This window comes from Arachis ipaensis, chromosome B9 (genome assembly GCF_059453495.1).
Source record: "Arachis ipaensis isolate K30076 ecotype BB chromosome B9, ASM5945349v1, whole genome shotgun sequence".
Lineage (NCBI taxonomy): Eukaryota > Viridiplantae > Streptophyta > Magnoliopsida > Fabales > Fabaceae > Arachis > Arachis ipaensis.
Window position 1 is genome coordinate 59,761,712 of NC_142444.1, and position 12,808 is coordinate 59,774,519.

The 12,808-nt window shown below is 37.6% G+C and overlaps 1 pseudogene; it reads left to right on the forward strand.

Annotated features, from left to right (window-relative positions):
* Positions 1 to 12,326, forward strand: part of LOC148544806 (uncharacterized) — a 70,705-nt pseudogene extending 58,379 nt beyond the window's left edge.
* Positions 12,327 to 12,808: the final 482 nt, after the last annotated feature.

Sequence of the window (12,808 nt, forward strand, 5' to 3'; positions counted from 1 at the left end):
TATGCTTCCTTGCTTTTATATCTTCTCATCTTATGGTGTTGTATTTTTGTTTTTCATGATAAATGCACCACAAGCAAACATGGAAGCAAGACTAAGACCACGCAGCAATCCAGAGACTCGCCGTACCCCCTTGCTCATCTTTGAGTGCACTAAGGACGGTGCAAACTTTTAAGTGTGGGGAGGTCGTCTGACCGGTCGGCGATTTTGGGTGACAAATTTCTAATCCCAACACTTTTGCATTTCATTTTAGGTTCTTAGGATTTTTACTTTCATTTTCTTATTTTTGCATATGTATACACAATAAGCTTAGTCAAAATAATGAAATTTTTCAAATAATGAAATTTTTCAAGATTTCTATCTGTAGGGCATCTCAATTGATTTGAGTGAAAACTTTTCATAGAACTTGCTTGAATTATATATATTGTGGATCATGTTTTTGAGCTAAGAACACAAGAAAGTGAGATTTGAGCCTAATGGTATGGTTACATCTTATAACCACTTATTTTCCTTCTTGTGTGCATTATTCTCTTTCTATGATTGTAATCCTTGATTTGTTTGATTCTTTATGTCCATTATTTTGTGTATTCATGCATTTATATGATTGAGGCCATCATTTCATTAGCTCACTTACCCAAATGGCCTTACCTTTTATCTTCCTTTGTTAGCCAAATTTGAGCCTACGCTTAACCCATTTATTCTTTAATTTAGCACATTACTAGCCTTAAAGCGAAAAACAATAAATGTCCTTAATTTGGATCTTTGATTAGCTTAGGCTAGTGTGTGTGAGTATCATTCAAGTGTGGGAACCTTGAGACATTGGGTGAATAAAAGGGTAGTTTTGTAATGTTATTGGAAATATTGGGAATTGGGTACATACTCATGTATTGATCAAATGTAAAACCTTATGCATTGAGGTTCTTGTATATAAAAAGAAAAAAAATAAGAAAAAGAAAATAAAAAGAAAAGAAAAATAATATGGAAAAGAAAAAAAAATAGAAAAAGAAAAAAAAGAAGAAGAAAAAAAAAATAATAAAAAGGGGACAAAATGCCCCAAAGCAAGGTCCAATAAAATCAATGCATAAGTGTTGCGAAATGAAAAAGAAAATGCATGAGTATGTGAAAAAATGAAGAATGGGTAGTTAGGTTAGAACTTAATTGTATAGGATGTTATAGGTTAGGTGGGAAGTCTAAGTTTATCAAAGATTCAAATTTTAAGCTCACTTGACCAAATATGCATCCTACCTTGACCCTAACCCCATTACAACCTAAGGAAAAGACCTCATGATACTTGTATGCATGCATGAAATGTATGTCGATTGTTAGAAGAAAAACAAATCTTGGAAAGCATGATTAGGGGAGAATTAAGAGAATCGACCCTAAACACTTGAGCGAATAGAGTGCAAACACTACCGGTGAGGGTTTGATGCTCAATTACATGTTTTCACCTATGATCATCTCTTTTCATGCAAGTTTGTAAAAATATTTAATAACTCAATTCAATTGTGGATTAGACTTGCTAGTCCTTAGCCCTTGTGCATATACGCTTCTTGGGAATTTATTTATTTTGACCAAGCACTTGCATTCATTTAGATAGTTGCATATAGGTAGATTGCATTTAATTAGTTTCCATTGAATAAATGCCATGCCCTTTGCTTCATCCTTGGTTTAAGCATGAGGACATGCTTGGTTTAAGTGTGGGGAGGTTGATAAACCCCGTTTTGACGGTTTATCCTGTATTGATTTTAAGAGATTTTATCACCTTTTACCCACATTTATTCAATGAAATAGCATGTTTTTGTGATTGTCTCCTTATTTGTGCTTAGATGTGAAAACATGCTTTTAGACCCTTAATTTGATGGTTTTAATCTCCCTTTGATTCCACTAGATGCCTTGATATGTTTGTTAATGATCTCAGATTGAAAAGGCTAGGAATGGATCAAAGGAGTGAAGAGGAAAGCATGCAAAGTGGAGAAATCATGAAAAGTCAAAGAAGTTGAACTCGCCCATGGACGCGTACGCGTTCTGTGCGCGTACGCGTCGGTGCTGGTTTATGATTTTTTTAATGAAAACGTGACCAACGAATTCTCAAGGGTTGTGGGGCCCAATCCCAACCAACTTTGGCGCCAAAGATGCTATTTAAAGCCAAGGATTGAAGAGCAAGGGGATTGCAATCATACACACTCATTAGGATTAGTTTAGAGTTAGTTTCTAGAGAGAGAAGCTCTCTCTTCTCTCTAGAATTAGGATTAGGATTAGGTTTAGTTCTTAGATCTAGGTTTTAATCTTTGCTTTCTTCCACTTCTATCTCTCAATTCTTTGTTGCTACATTCATCTTCTTCTATTCTTTTGTTATAATTTCCTTTATGTTGTTCTTATATTTTGTTGTAGATCTAGTATTGTTCTTTCTACATTCTTCCAATTCAATAAGAGGTAATTCATAATAATTGTTCTTCTTTGCTTTTCTATTGTTGATCTCTTGCCTTTGTAGTTGTAGATTCCTTTAATTCTTGCAATTAATAATGTTTACTTCTATTGCACTCTATGTGTTTGTTGAAATGCCTCTTCTAGATATAGTGTAGATTTTGTTCCTCTTGGCCTAGGTAGAGTAATTAGTGACACTTGAGTTATCTAATCCCTTTGTTGATTGATAATTGGAGAGATTGCTAATTGGTTTGGAGTGCACTAAAGCTAGTCTTTCCTTGGGAGTTGGCTAGGACTTGTGGCTCAAGTCAATTTATCCACTTGACTTTTCTTTAATTAGTAAGGGTTAACTAAGTGGTAGCAATGAATAATTCTCATCACAATTGAGAAGGATAACTAGGATAGGACTTCTAATTTTTATACCAAACCAAGAGCCTTTTATAGTTGTTAGTTTATTTTCATTGCCATTTACTTTTCATGCTTCTTATCCAAAACCCCAAAATAACTCATAACCAATAATAAGACACTTTATTGTAATTCCTAGGGAGAACGACCCGAGGTTTGAATACTTCGGTTTATAAATTTTAGGGGTTTGTACTAGTGACAAACAACTTTTTGTATGAAAAGAATTATTGCTTGGTTTAGAAACTATACTTTACAACGAGATTTCATTAGTGAATTTCTAAACCGTCAAAAATCCAATCATCAAAGACCATCATCAATCCTGCTTGGAAGGCCATTCCTGAAGACTTCAAAGTTCAAGCTGGATGCCTTTTCAGGAACTTACTCCTTTGTGATAGATGGTAGAGCAGTGAGTTTCAATTTGAATGAAGTTATGAAGCACGCTCCAGAAGATCATTCCATCTTCCAGTGTCACACCATTGATGAAACTGTAGCTGCAGTTCACCAAGAAGAAGTAGAAGAGAGGCACATGGAGCAAGGTCCAAGTGTGGGGACACCCTCTGAACACAATGAGGAAACTTTGCCATTATCACTAGCTCCAGATGATCTAGAGCCTAGCCATGAGAAGAAATTGGAATTAAAGCCCCTTCCACCCCACCTCAAGTATGCTTACCTTGAGGATAATCAGAAGCTTCCAGTTATCATTGCAAGGGAACTCACTTTCCAACAGGAGGAGCAGCTGCTTAGTGTGCTGAGAAGACACCAGAAAGTAATTAGGTGGAGTTTGGTGGATATAGTAGGCATCAGCCCTCAAGTTTGTGAGCACAGAATATTCTTAGAAGAGGGAGCAAGGCATGTCCGTCAACCCCAAAGAAGATTGAATCCCACCATCTTAGAAATTGTCAAGAAAGAAGTGACCAGTCTACTTAAAGCACATATCATTTACCCCATCTTAGATAGCGAATGGGTCAATCCAGTACAAGTGGTGCCCAAGAAGTCTGGAGTCACAACAGTGAAGAATGAGCATGGAGAGCTCCTGACAACTAGGGTGCAAAATTCGTGGAGAGTTTGCATTGATTACAGGTGTCTCAACTAAGCCACTCGCAAGGATCATTACCCCTTGCCATTTATTGATCAGATGCTTGATCGCCTGTCAGGTAAATCCCATTACTATTTTTTAGATGGTTATACAGGCTATTTTCAAATTTATATAGCTTCTACAGATCAGGAGAAGACTACTTTTACATGTCCCTTTGGAACGTATGCATACAAGAGGATGCCTTTTGGCTTATGTAATGCACCGGTTACTTTCCAAAGATGCATGATGAGTATCTTTTCAGATCTTATCGAAAGCTGTATAGAAGTTTTTATGGATGATTTTAGCGTATATGGTGATTCCTTTAACCTTTGCTTGGATTGTTTAGCTAGAGTATTAGACAGGTGTGTTAGTTCAAACCTTGTATTAAATTTTGAAAAATATCATTTTATGGTAAAATAAGGGATTGTTCTAGGACATGTTGTTTCTAATACTGGTATTTCTGTAGATCCAACAAAGGTAGATGTCATTTCTAGTTTACCTTACCCCTCCTCCGTGAGGGAAGTCCGTTCATTCCTTGGTCAAGCAGGTTTCTACCGGAGATTTATTAAGGACTTCAGTAAGGTAGCATTGCCTTTATCCAGACTGTTGCAGAAAGATGTTGAGTTCGAGTTTAGTGAGGATTGCATGCAAGCATTTGATAAGCTAAAAATCGCCTTGACTCAAGCTCCAATTGTGAGAGGACCAAACTAGAACCAGCCTTTTGAGATTATGTATGATGCCTCCAACCATGCAGTAGGAGCAGCGTTGGCTCAGTGCAAAGGTAAGGATCCTTTCGTAATTTCTTACGCTTTTAATACCTTCGACGCTGCTCAGTCTAATTACACCACTACTGAAAAAGAGCTTCTGGCTATTATTTTCGCTCTGGATAAATTTTAAGCCTATTTACTTGGTACTAAGGTGGCAGTGTACTCAGACCATGCAGCTCTAAAGTATTTATTAGCTAAAAATGAGTCTAAACCAAGGCTAATACATTGGATATTGCTGCTACAAGAATTTGATTTAGAAATTAAGGATATGAGTGGTTCCCAGAATTTAGTGGCAGACCACTTGAGTCGCCTTGAGCACATTAAGACTGACTCCACTCCTATCAATGATGCTTTTCCATTTGATAGCTTGCATGTAGTATCTGAAGTAGTTCTTTGGTATGCACCTGTAGCTAATTATCTAGTTATTCATACTTTCCCTCCTAATTTTACTAAGCATCAAAGAGACAAGCTGAAAAGCGAGTCCAAATATTATATATGGGATGATCCATATTTATGGAGGTGTGGTGCTGACCAGGTAATTAGAAGGTGTGTGCCCCAATCAGAATTCCAGTCCATTTTAGAGGCTTGCCACTCTTCTAAGAGTGGAGGACATTTTGGCCCTCAAAGAACAGCTAGAAAAATTCTAGACTGTGCATTTTGGTGGCCTACTCTTTTTAAAGATGCTGCTGCCTTTTGTAAATCTTGTTCTCCATGCCAAAGGTTTGGTAATATATCCAAGAGGGATGAGATGCCCCAACAGATTATGCTATTCTATAAAATATTTGACGTTTGGGGCATCGACTTCATGGGTCCATTCCCAAACTCTAGTGGTTACCTTTATATACTATTAGCTGTAGATTATGTTTCTAAATGGGTGGAAGCAATTCTTACCCGTATTGATGATGCTAACACTGTTGTTTCCTTTGTTAGAAACCATATTATCTGTCGTTTTGGATTACCACGAGCAATCGTGAGTGATCAAGGCACTCACTTCTGTAACAGGAGATTAGCAGGACTACTGAAGAAACATGGGATAGTTCACAAAGTGGCAACAGCCTACCATCCCCAGACCAATGGGCAAGTGGAAGTGTCTAACAGAGAAATAAAATGCATTCTGGAGAAGATAGTAAAGCCTCATAAGAAGGATTGGAGCACCAGACTTGTTGATGCGCTCTGGGCGTATCGGACAGCGTACAAGACACCCATTAGAATGAGCCCCTTCCGCCTGGTATACGGAAAGGCTTTCCACCTTCCAGTGGAGGTGGAACACAAGGCTTTCTGGGCTGTGAGGGAGTGCAACATGGGATTTGAGAAAGCTGGCACTGAAAGGAAGCTGCAACTAGCAGAACTGGAGACCCTTCGACTCGAAGCTTATGACAACGCCAGATTATACAAAGAGAAGGTGAAGGCTGTGCATGACAAGCATATTAAGAGGAGAGAGTTCAGACCTGGAGATCTGGTTCTCCTTTACAATTCCAGGCTGAGACTCATGCCAGGAAAGCTGATATCCAGATGGGAAGGCCCCTATAAAGTAGAGAAGGCAGAGCCATACAGAGTCTTCCACCTGAGTCATCCTTCAAGTTCCAATTTCATCAAGGTCAATAGACATCGCCTAAAGCTTTATCATGGTGAGAAGATGAAGGAACACAAAGAGCTAGAGGTCTTCCTCTTAAAGGACCCACCAACAGAAGCAGAATGAGCCTGAACTCCGTCCAACTTACGAACGTAAAAGCAAAGTGCTAGGTGGGAGACAACCCACCACGGTATGATTGTCCCTTTTTATATTCAGTCTTATTTTATTTTCTTTTTATTATCATTCATCCATAATGTCTGCATATTCATCTGCATGCTGCATTCTGCATTCTGCATAAAAAAAAAGGAAGTACACGATGCGCGTAGTTTTTCCAATTCAGGCCATTCATGCGTACGCGTCCCTGACGCGCACACATCGCCTCAAATTTTGGCAAAGGTGCGTATTAAACAGAGAGTTGTGCATGCGCAAGGCTACCTCCGCGCCAATTGCACAACCCCTGTCACGCGTACGCGTCGCTTGAAAATAGCGTAGCCCACGCGAACGCGTGATGCACGCGTACGCGTCGCAAGCGATGCACAGCTAAACTACCTCAGTGCGTGATTTCAAATCTCCCACCCCCCAACCCTACTTATCTTTCTCTCATCATTCTTTCTTCTATCTTCTCCCTTCTTTCTTTTTTCTTTTTTCCTACTTTCTACTACTTTCTCCCTCCTTCTTCATCTTCTTCATCAAGGTTCTTTTCTTCTGCCCCTTTTACTCTTCCATTATTACTTTAATTTATATTCAGTTCTTCTTTTCTTTTTTTAATTTCATTATCTATGTTTTTTTTGTCTTTCTTTTTCTTTTTACATCCTTCTAATTGGTGTTAGAAATTTAATTGGGTGATTATTTTCTTCTATATTTTGCTTGTGGATTATTAAGGAGTTGTTTGACAATTATCACTAATTATTTTTGGGTTGCTTGCATGTTCAAATTTAATACTTTCAATAACATCTTTACCATGCACGCTAAGTGTTTGTGAAAAAGCCCGTATGGCATTGTGCATTTATAATTATTCTATCCTTCTACTTTAATGCCTGTTTTTCACAAAACCCCATTAATATTTTATTAATTGAATATAATTGTCAATACAAATGTGACTGTTAGTTTGTTACGAGTGATAATATATTTAAGCTATTGATGCTTGATCTATTCTACTCATGCCTTTGTCGGCACGTTAATAAACATCTCGCATCTACTTGCCATAACTGAAGAGACCATTCAGCGAGCTTTAGATCTTCCCCCTGTTCCAGAAGGATTGGACGCATTCCAAGAAGCCTCCTTCAAGCGCCAGACATACCAATTTGACTGGGACACCGTCCTCAGAGTTATAGTACAACCTGGCAGCAAATGGATCTATGGATACCATCGATCTCGACCTAAGGGCATATTGGCTTTAGCACTCACCTTGGAGGCTCGAGTTTAGGCACAGATTATGTCCTATTACATCTTTCCGAGTACTCACGAGTCCTCCTTCACTGCAGATATGGCTGTTCTCCTCTGGTGTATCCTTAAAGACCAGCCTCTCAACTTACCAAGACACCTCCGGCATGCCATGGGACATGTACAGATTGCGGGAAACCTACCCTTCCCCGCCTTGGTTTCAGATCTAGTCTCAGTAGCCGGAGTCTCCTACAGAGCTGGGGACACCAAGGCCATGATTCCACGTGATAATCAGTATGTTCCTAACAGGAAGTACATCAGACCCCCAGCAGCCACTACCAGCCGGCCTGCAGATCCGGCCGGATATCTTTGCTCTCCTTCCACATCACAAGCACCTTCAACAAGTCAACTGCTCCTACAGATACTTGAGAGGTTGGACCGTCTTGACGGGCAGGCAAAGCGAAGGGAGCACCGTAACAAGCGCCAATTTACATACCTCAAGGAGCTGATTGTTGGCAACCACCCACCTGAAGAAGACCCAGACATCCCAGACTCTACTTCATCCACCAACATAGGGAGCCATGACAATCCCGACTGTGGAGATGCTGTTACCAGCCCCCCTTTATTCCTGACTGATGGCACCGAGGATGTTGCCAAGCTTTAAGTGTGGGAAGGTCGGTCAGTACCTGACTTCCGGAGGTAATTGCTCTTTCTTAACACCAATAGGTTATTTTTCTTTTGTTAGGATAGGATAGATTGCATAGTAATAGGTGTTTTCATGCATGTTCTATTTGGTTGAAAAATAATAAGTTTCTTTTCAAGACTCTATTTTGAAAATTTCACTAATCTAAATTAAAACTTTTGTGTTAAAACTTGTTTGAAGATTGTAATTTGGAACATGAATTATAGCTAAGAACACACAACCTGTGAGAATTGAGCTTAATTGCATGGTTACATTATTTAACCATAATAATTTTATTCATGTGTGTTTTCTTCTCTATGATTGTAATCTATATTTTGTTCTACTCTATATGTCCAATATTTAGTGTATTTATATGCATGCATAAGATTGAGGCCATCATTTGTTGTTAGCTCACATATCCCAAATAGACTACCCTTTTTAATTACCTTTGTTAGCCACTTTGAGCCTTTTAATCCCCATTTGTTCTATATTTTACCACATCACTAGCCTTAAGCAGAAAAATAATTAAATACCTCAATTGAATCTTTGGTTAGCTTAAGATAGAGATTGTGTATCAGCTAAGTGTGGGAAAACTGTGGGAACATGGGTTAATAAGGAATGTGTTATGTTTCTACTTTAATAAAATATTAGGAATTCGGGTACCTACTCATGTGAGACCAGAAAAATTAAAAATCCATGTGCATTGATATGTTATATTTACTTTTATATTCCAAAAAAAAAACCCAAAAATATCTAAATAAATAAATAAGGGGACAAAATTACCCCAATATTAAGTTAATGAAAAGTCAATGCATATGTGATACAAATTAAAAGAAAAGTTGATGCATGAGTATGAGATGAAAAGTGGGAATTTTGGGTAGCTAGGCTTGATTTAAGAAGTACATAGAGTATGTGTATAGGTGAGAACTTAGGTTAGTCAAGGATTCAATTTATAGCTCACTTAGCCATACATATATCCTCACCCTTACCTTGACCCCATTACAACCTTGAAAAGACCTCATGATGTTTGTATTGGTATATTAAATACTTGTTGATTAGTTAGATGAAGAACAAAGTTTAGAAAGCATGACTAGAGAAGACTAGAGTGGATTACCCTATACACTTGAGTGACTAGAGTGCATATACACCATCAGTGAGGGTTCAATGCTTGATTCTATGTTTCCTGCTTTCATGAGCTGTCTTCTTACAAGTTTACTTGTCCTTATGTATGATTTGAATTAGTGGAATTTGATTTATCTTTATCTTGGAGAATTTATTTACTTTTAACCAAGTAGACAGAAACATCTTAGCATATAGCTGCATTCATAGGTTGCATCTCATGAGTCTTACTTTCCCTTATTTAGTCTTTTGATCTCCTTGAGCTAAGCATGAGGACATGATAATGTTTAAGTGTGGGGAGGTTGATAAACCACTATTTTATGATTTATCTTGTGCTCAATTGAGTGATTTTTATCAAGTCTTTGCACACTTATTCATACAAATTGCATGGTTTTACAATTCCTTCCTAGTTTTGTTCTATGGTTGAAAACTTGCTTCCTAAGCCTTTAATTTGTGTATTTTAAACACCCTTTATACCATTCGATGCCGTGATCCATGTGTTCAGTGTTTTAGGCTTTGTAGAGCAAGAATGGCTTAGAGGATGGAGAGGAAGCTTGCAAAAATGGAAGGAGCACAAGAAATAAAGGAGACAATCAGCGAGGAGTGACGCGCACGCATGGCTCACGCGTGTGCGTGATCTGGAGATTCTCACAGCGACGCGTGCGCGTACCCAACGCATACGCGTGGATTGGAGTTCTGCAAGACGACGCGTGCGCGTCGGGTACGCGCACGCGTGACACGTGAAAATGACCAGCGACGCGTACGCGTGACATGCGCGATCTGCAGAAATTTCAAAAAATGCTAGGGGCGATTTTGGGCCAAGTTTGGACCCAGTTTCCGGCCCATTAATACAGACTAGAGCCAGGGAACAGGCTGAGACTCAACACACATTCACATTAACATAGTCTTAGTTTTTAGATCTGAATCTAGAGAGAAAATTACTCTTCCTCTAAGTTTTCTTTACATTCATAGAATTCTAGTTTCATGCTTTTGCTTTGGATATTGAGAGAGTCATCACCTCTGTTGAAGTTACTATTCTAGTTTGTTTTCTTATTCCTTTACTCTTTTGATTACTTATTAATCCTGTTCAGATAGGTATGTTGCATTTTGAATTTATTAATACAGATAATTAATTTTTCCTTTAATTGGTTTTCAATCCCTATTTTATTTAATTTATCATGTCTTCTTCTTACACTTTTGTGAGCGTTATATTCATGTCAATGGAGTAGATTCCCAACTTGACATGGGAGTTGATTAAGAGGAGACACTTGAGTTGGAATGCTCAAGTGATTAGTTAAATTGGAAGTTGTTGGCTAATTCTCTATTTACTAATGCTAGTCCTTTCCAAGGGAGAGGACTAGGATTTGCGAATAAAAGTTAGCTCAATCACTTGACTTTCCTTTATTTAGTAAGGGTTAACTAAGTGAAAATAACAACCTCTTTATACTACACTTGAGAGAATTCCAACAAGGATAGAACTTCCAATTAATCATTCCCCCAGTCAAGGCTTTTTATTTTGAATAATATAAATCCCTTTTAATTTTCATTGTGCTAATTTACAATTATTTATTTTTCTGTCATTCAACTCTCAAAACAATTTCTCGAAAAACTCCTGATTAATAAGATAGCACCCTTTTGTCAACTCATTGGGAGACGACCTGGGATTCATACTCCCAGTATTTTTATTCTAATTTTGTGACATCCTTTCTAAATTGATGAGCGAATTTTTACTGGTTAAGAACTATACTTGCAACGTATTTCTATATTGATTTCTTAATTGGCTGATTTTTGCCTCGCATAAGAGATATTGTAGCACAACTGAAACCTTTAGAGGTTGAGATCTCTGACTCATTTCTGGTGCATCTTATTCTAAATTCTCTTCCTGCCCAGTACAGACCATTTAAGATTTCTTATAACACACAAAGAAAAATGGTCCATCAACGAATTACTCGTGATCTGTTTGCAAAAAGAAGGAAGGCTAATTCAGGAACTTGGTGAAAGTGCAATATTAGTGACAATGTAAAAAGCAAGATCATAAGAAGAAAGGAAAGAGTATTGTATCCCATCCTATGAAGAAAGAAGGTGCACGGTGTTTCTTTTGTAAAAAGAAAGGACACATGAAGAAGGAGTGCCCAAAATTTAAAGTTTGGCATGAAAAGAAAGGTACTAACCTTTGTGATCTTATCCTTTCAGTGTGTTTTGAATCTAATTTTGTTGAAATATGTCATGACACTTGGTGGATTGATTCTGGTGTTGAAATTCATATTTTAAATACCATGCAGGGTTTCATAAGGAAAAGGAAACCGATAGGAATTGAACTGAGCATCTATATGGGCAATCGGATGCGTTCACGTGTGAAAGCTGTTAGAACATTTAGGCTTGTATTAAGTACTGGTTGTATTTTAGATTTAGAAAAAACTTTTTATATTCCAGATTTTTCTAAAAATTTTCATTTCTTTATCTAAGCTTGTAAAAGAAGGATTATGTATAAATTTTTATGATGCTTCTATTGACATTATTAAAAATTCTAATATTATTGGACATGGTACTTTAATTGGTGGTTTATTTAAAGTACATTTAGCTAATAATGTTCCATCTGGTTTTATGGTTATGCATGGTAATGGTATGAATAAAAAATCTTCCATGTTGTGGCACCGAAGGTTGGGACACATCTCCATTGAGAGAATTAAGAAATTAGTAAGTGATGGGGTTCTTGAACCTCTAGAGTTTACTGATTTTGATACTTGTGTGGATTGCATTAAGGGAAAGCAAACCAAAAAGTCTCAAAAAGGTACTAAGAAAAGTTCTGATATATTAGAAATAATTCACACTGACATATGTTGTCCTGATATGTCCTTAAGTGGTCAGAAATACTTCACCTCCTTTATTGATGATTATTAAGGAATATATGTATCTCTATATGCTTCATAATAAATATGAGGCATTGGACGCTTTTAAAGTTTATAAAGTTGAAGTAGAAAAATAATGTGAAAAGCAAATTAAGATCGTGAGATCAGATAGAGGTGGAGAATTCTATGGAAGATATACTGGAAGTGGACAAGCACCTGGTCCATTTGTAAAGTATCTTCAAGAGCATGGTATTGTGGCACAATACACCATGCCTGGCACACCAGATCAAAATAGTGTAGCTGAAAGAAGAAATAGGACTTTGCTGGATATGGTGAGGAGTATGCTTAGCAACTCCAATCTTCCTTTATCCTTGTGGAGTGAAGCCCTTAGGACAGCTGCGTATATATTAAATAGAATTCCAACAAAGGCAGTTTCTAAAATGCCATTTGAGCTATGGAAAGGTTGGAAACCTAGTTTGAATCATATATACATTTGGGGTTGTCCTGCTGAAGTTCGGGTTTATAATCCACAAG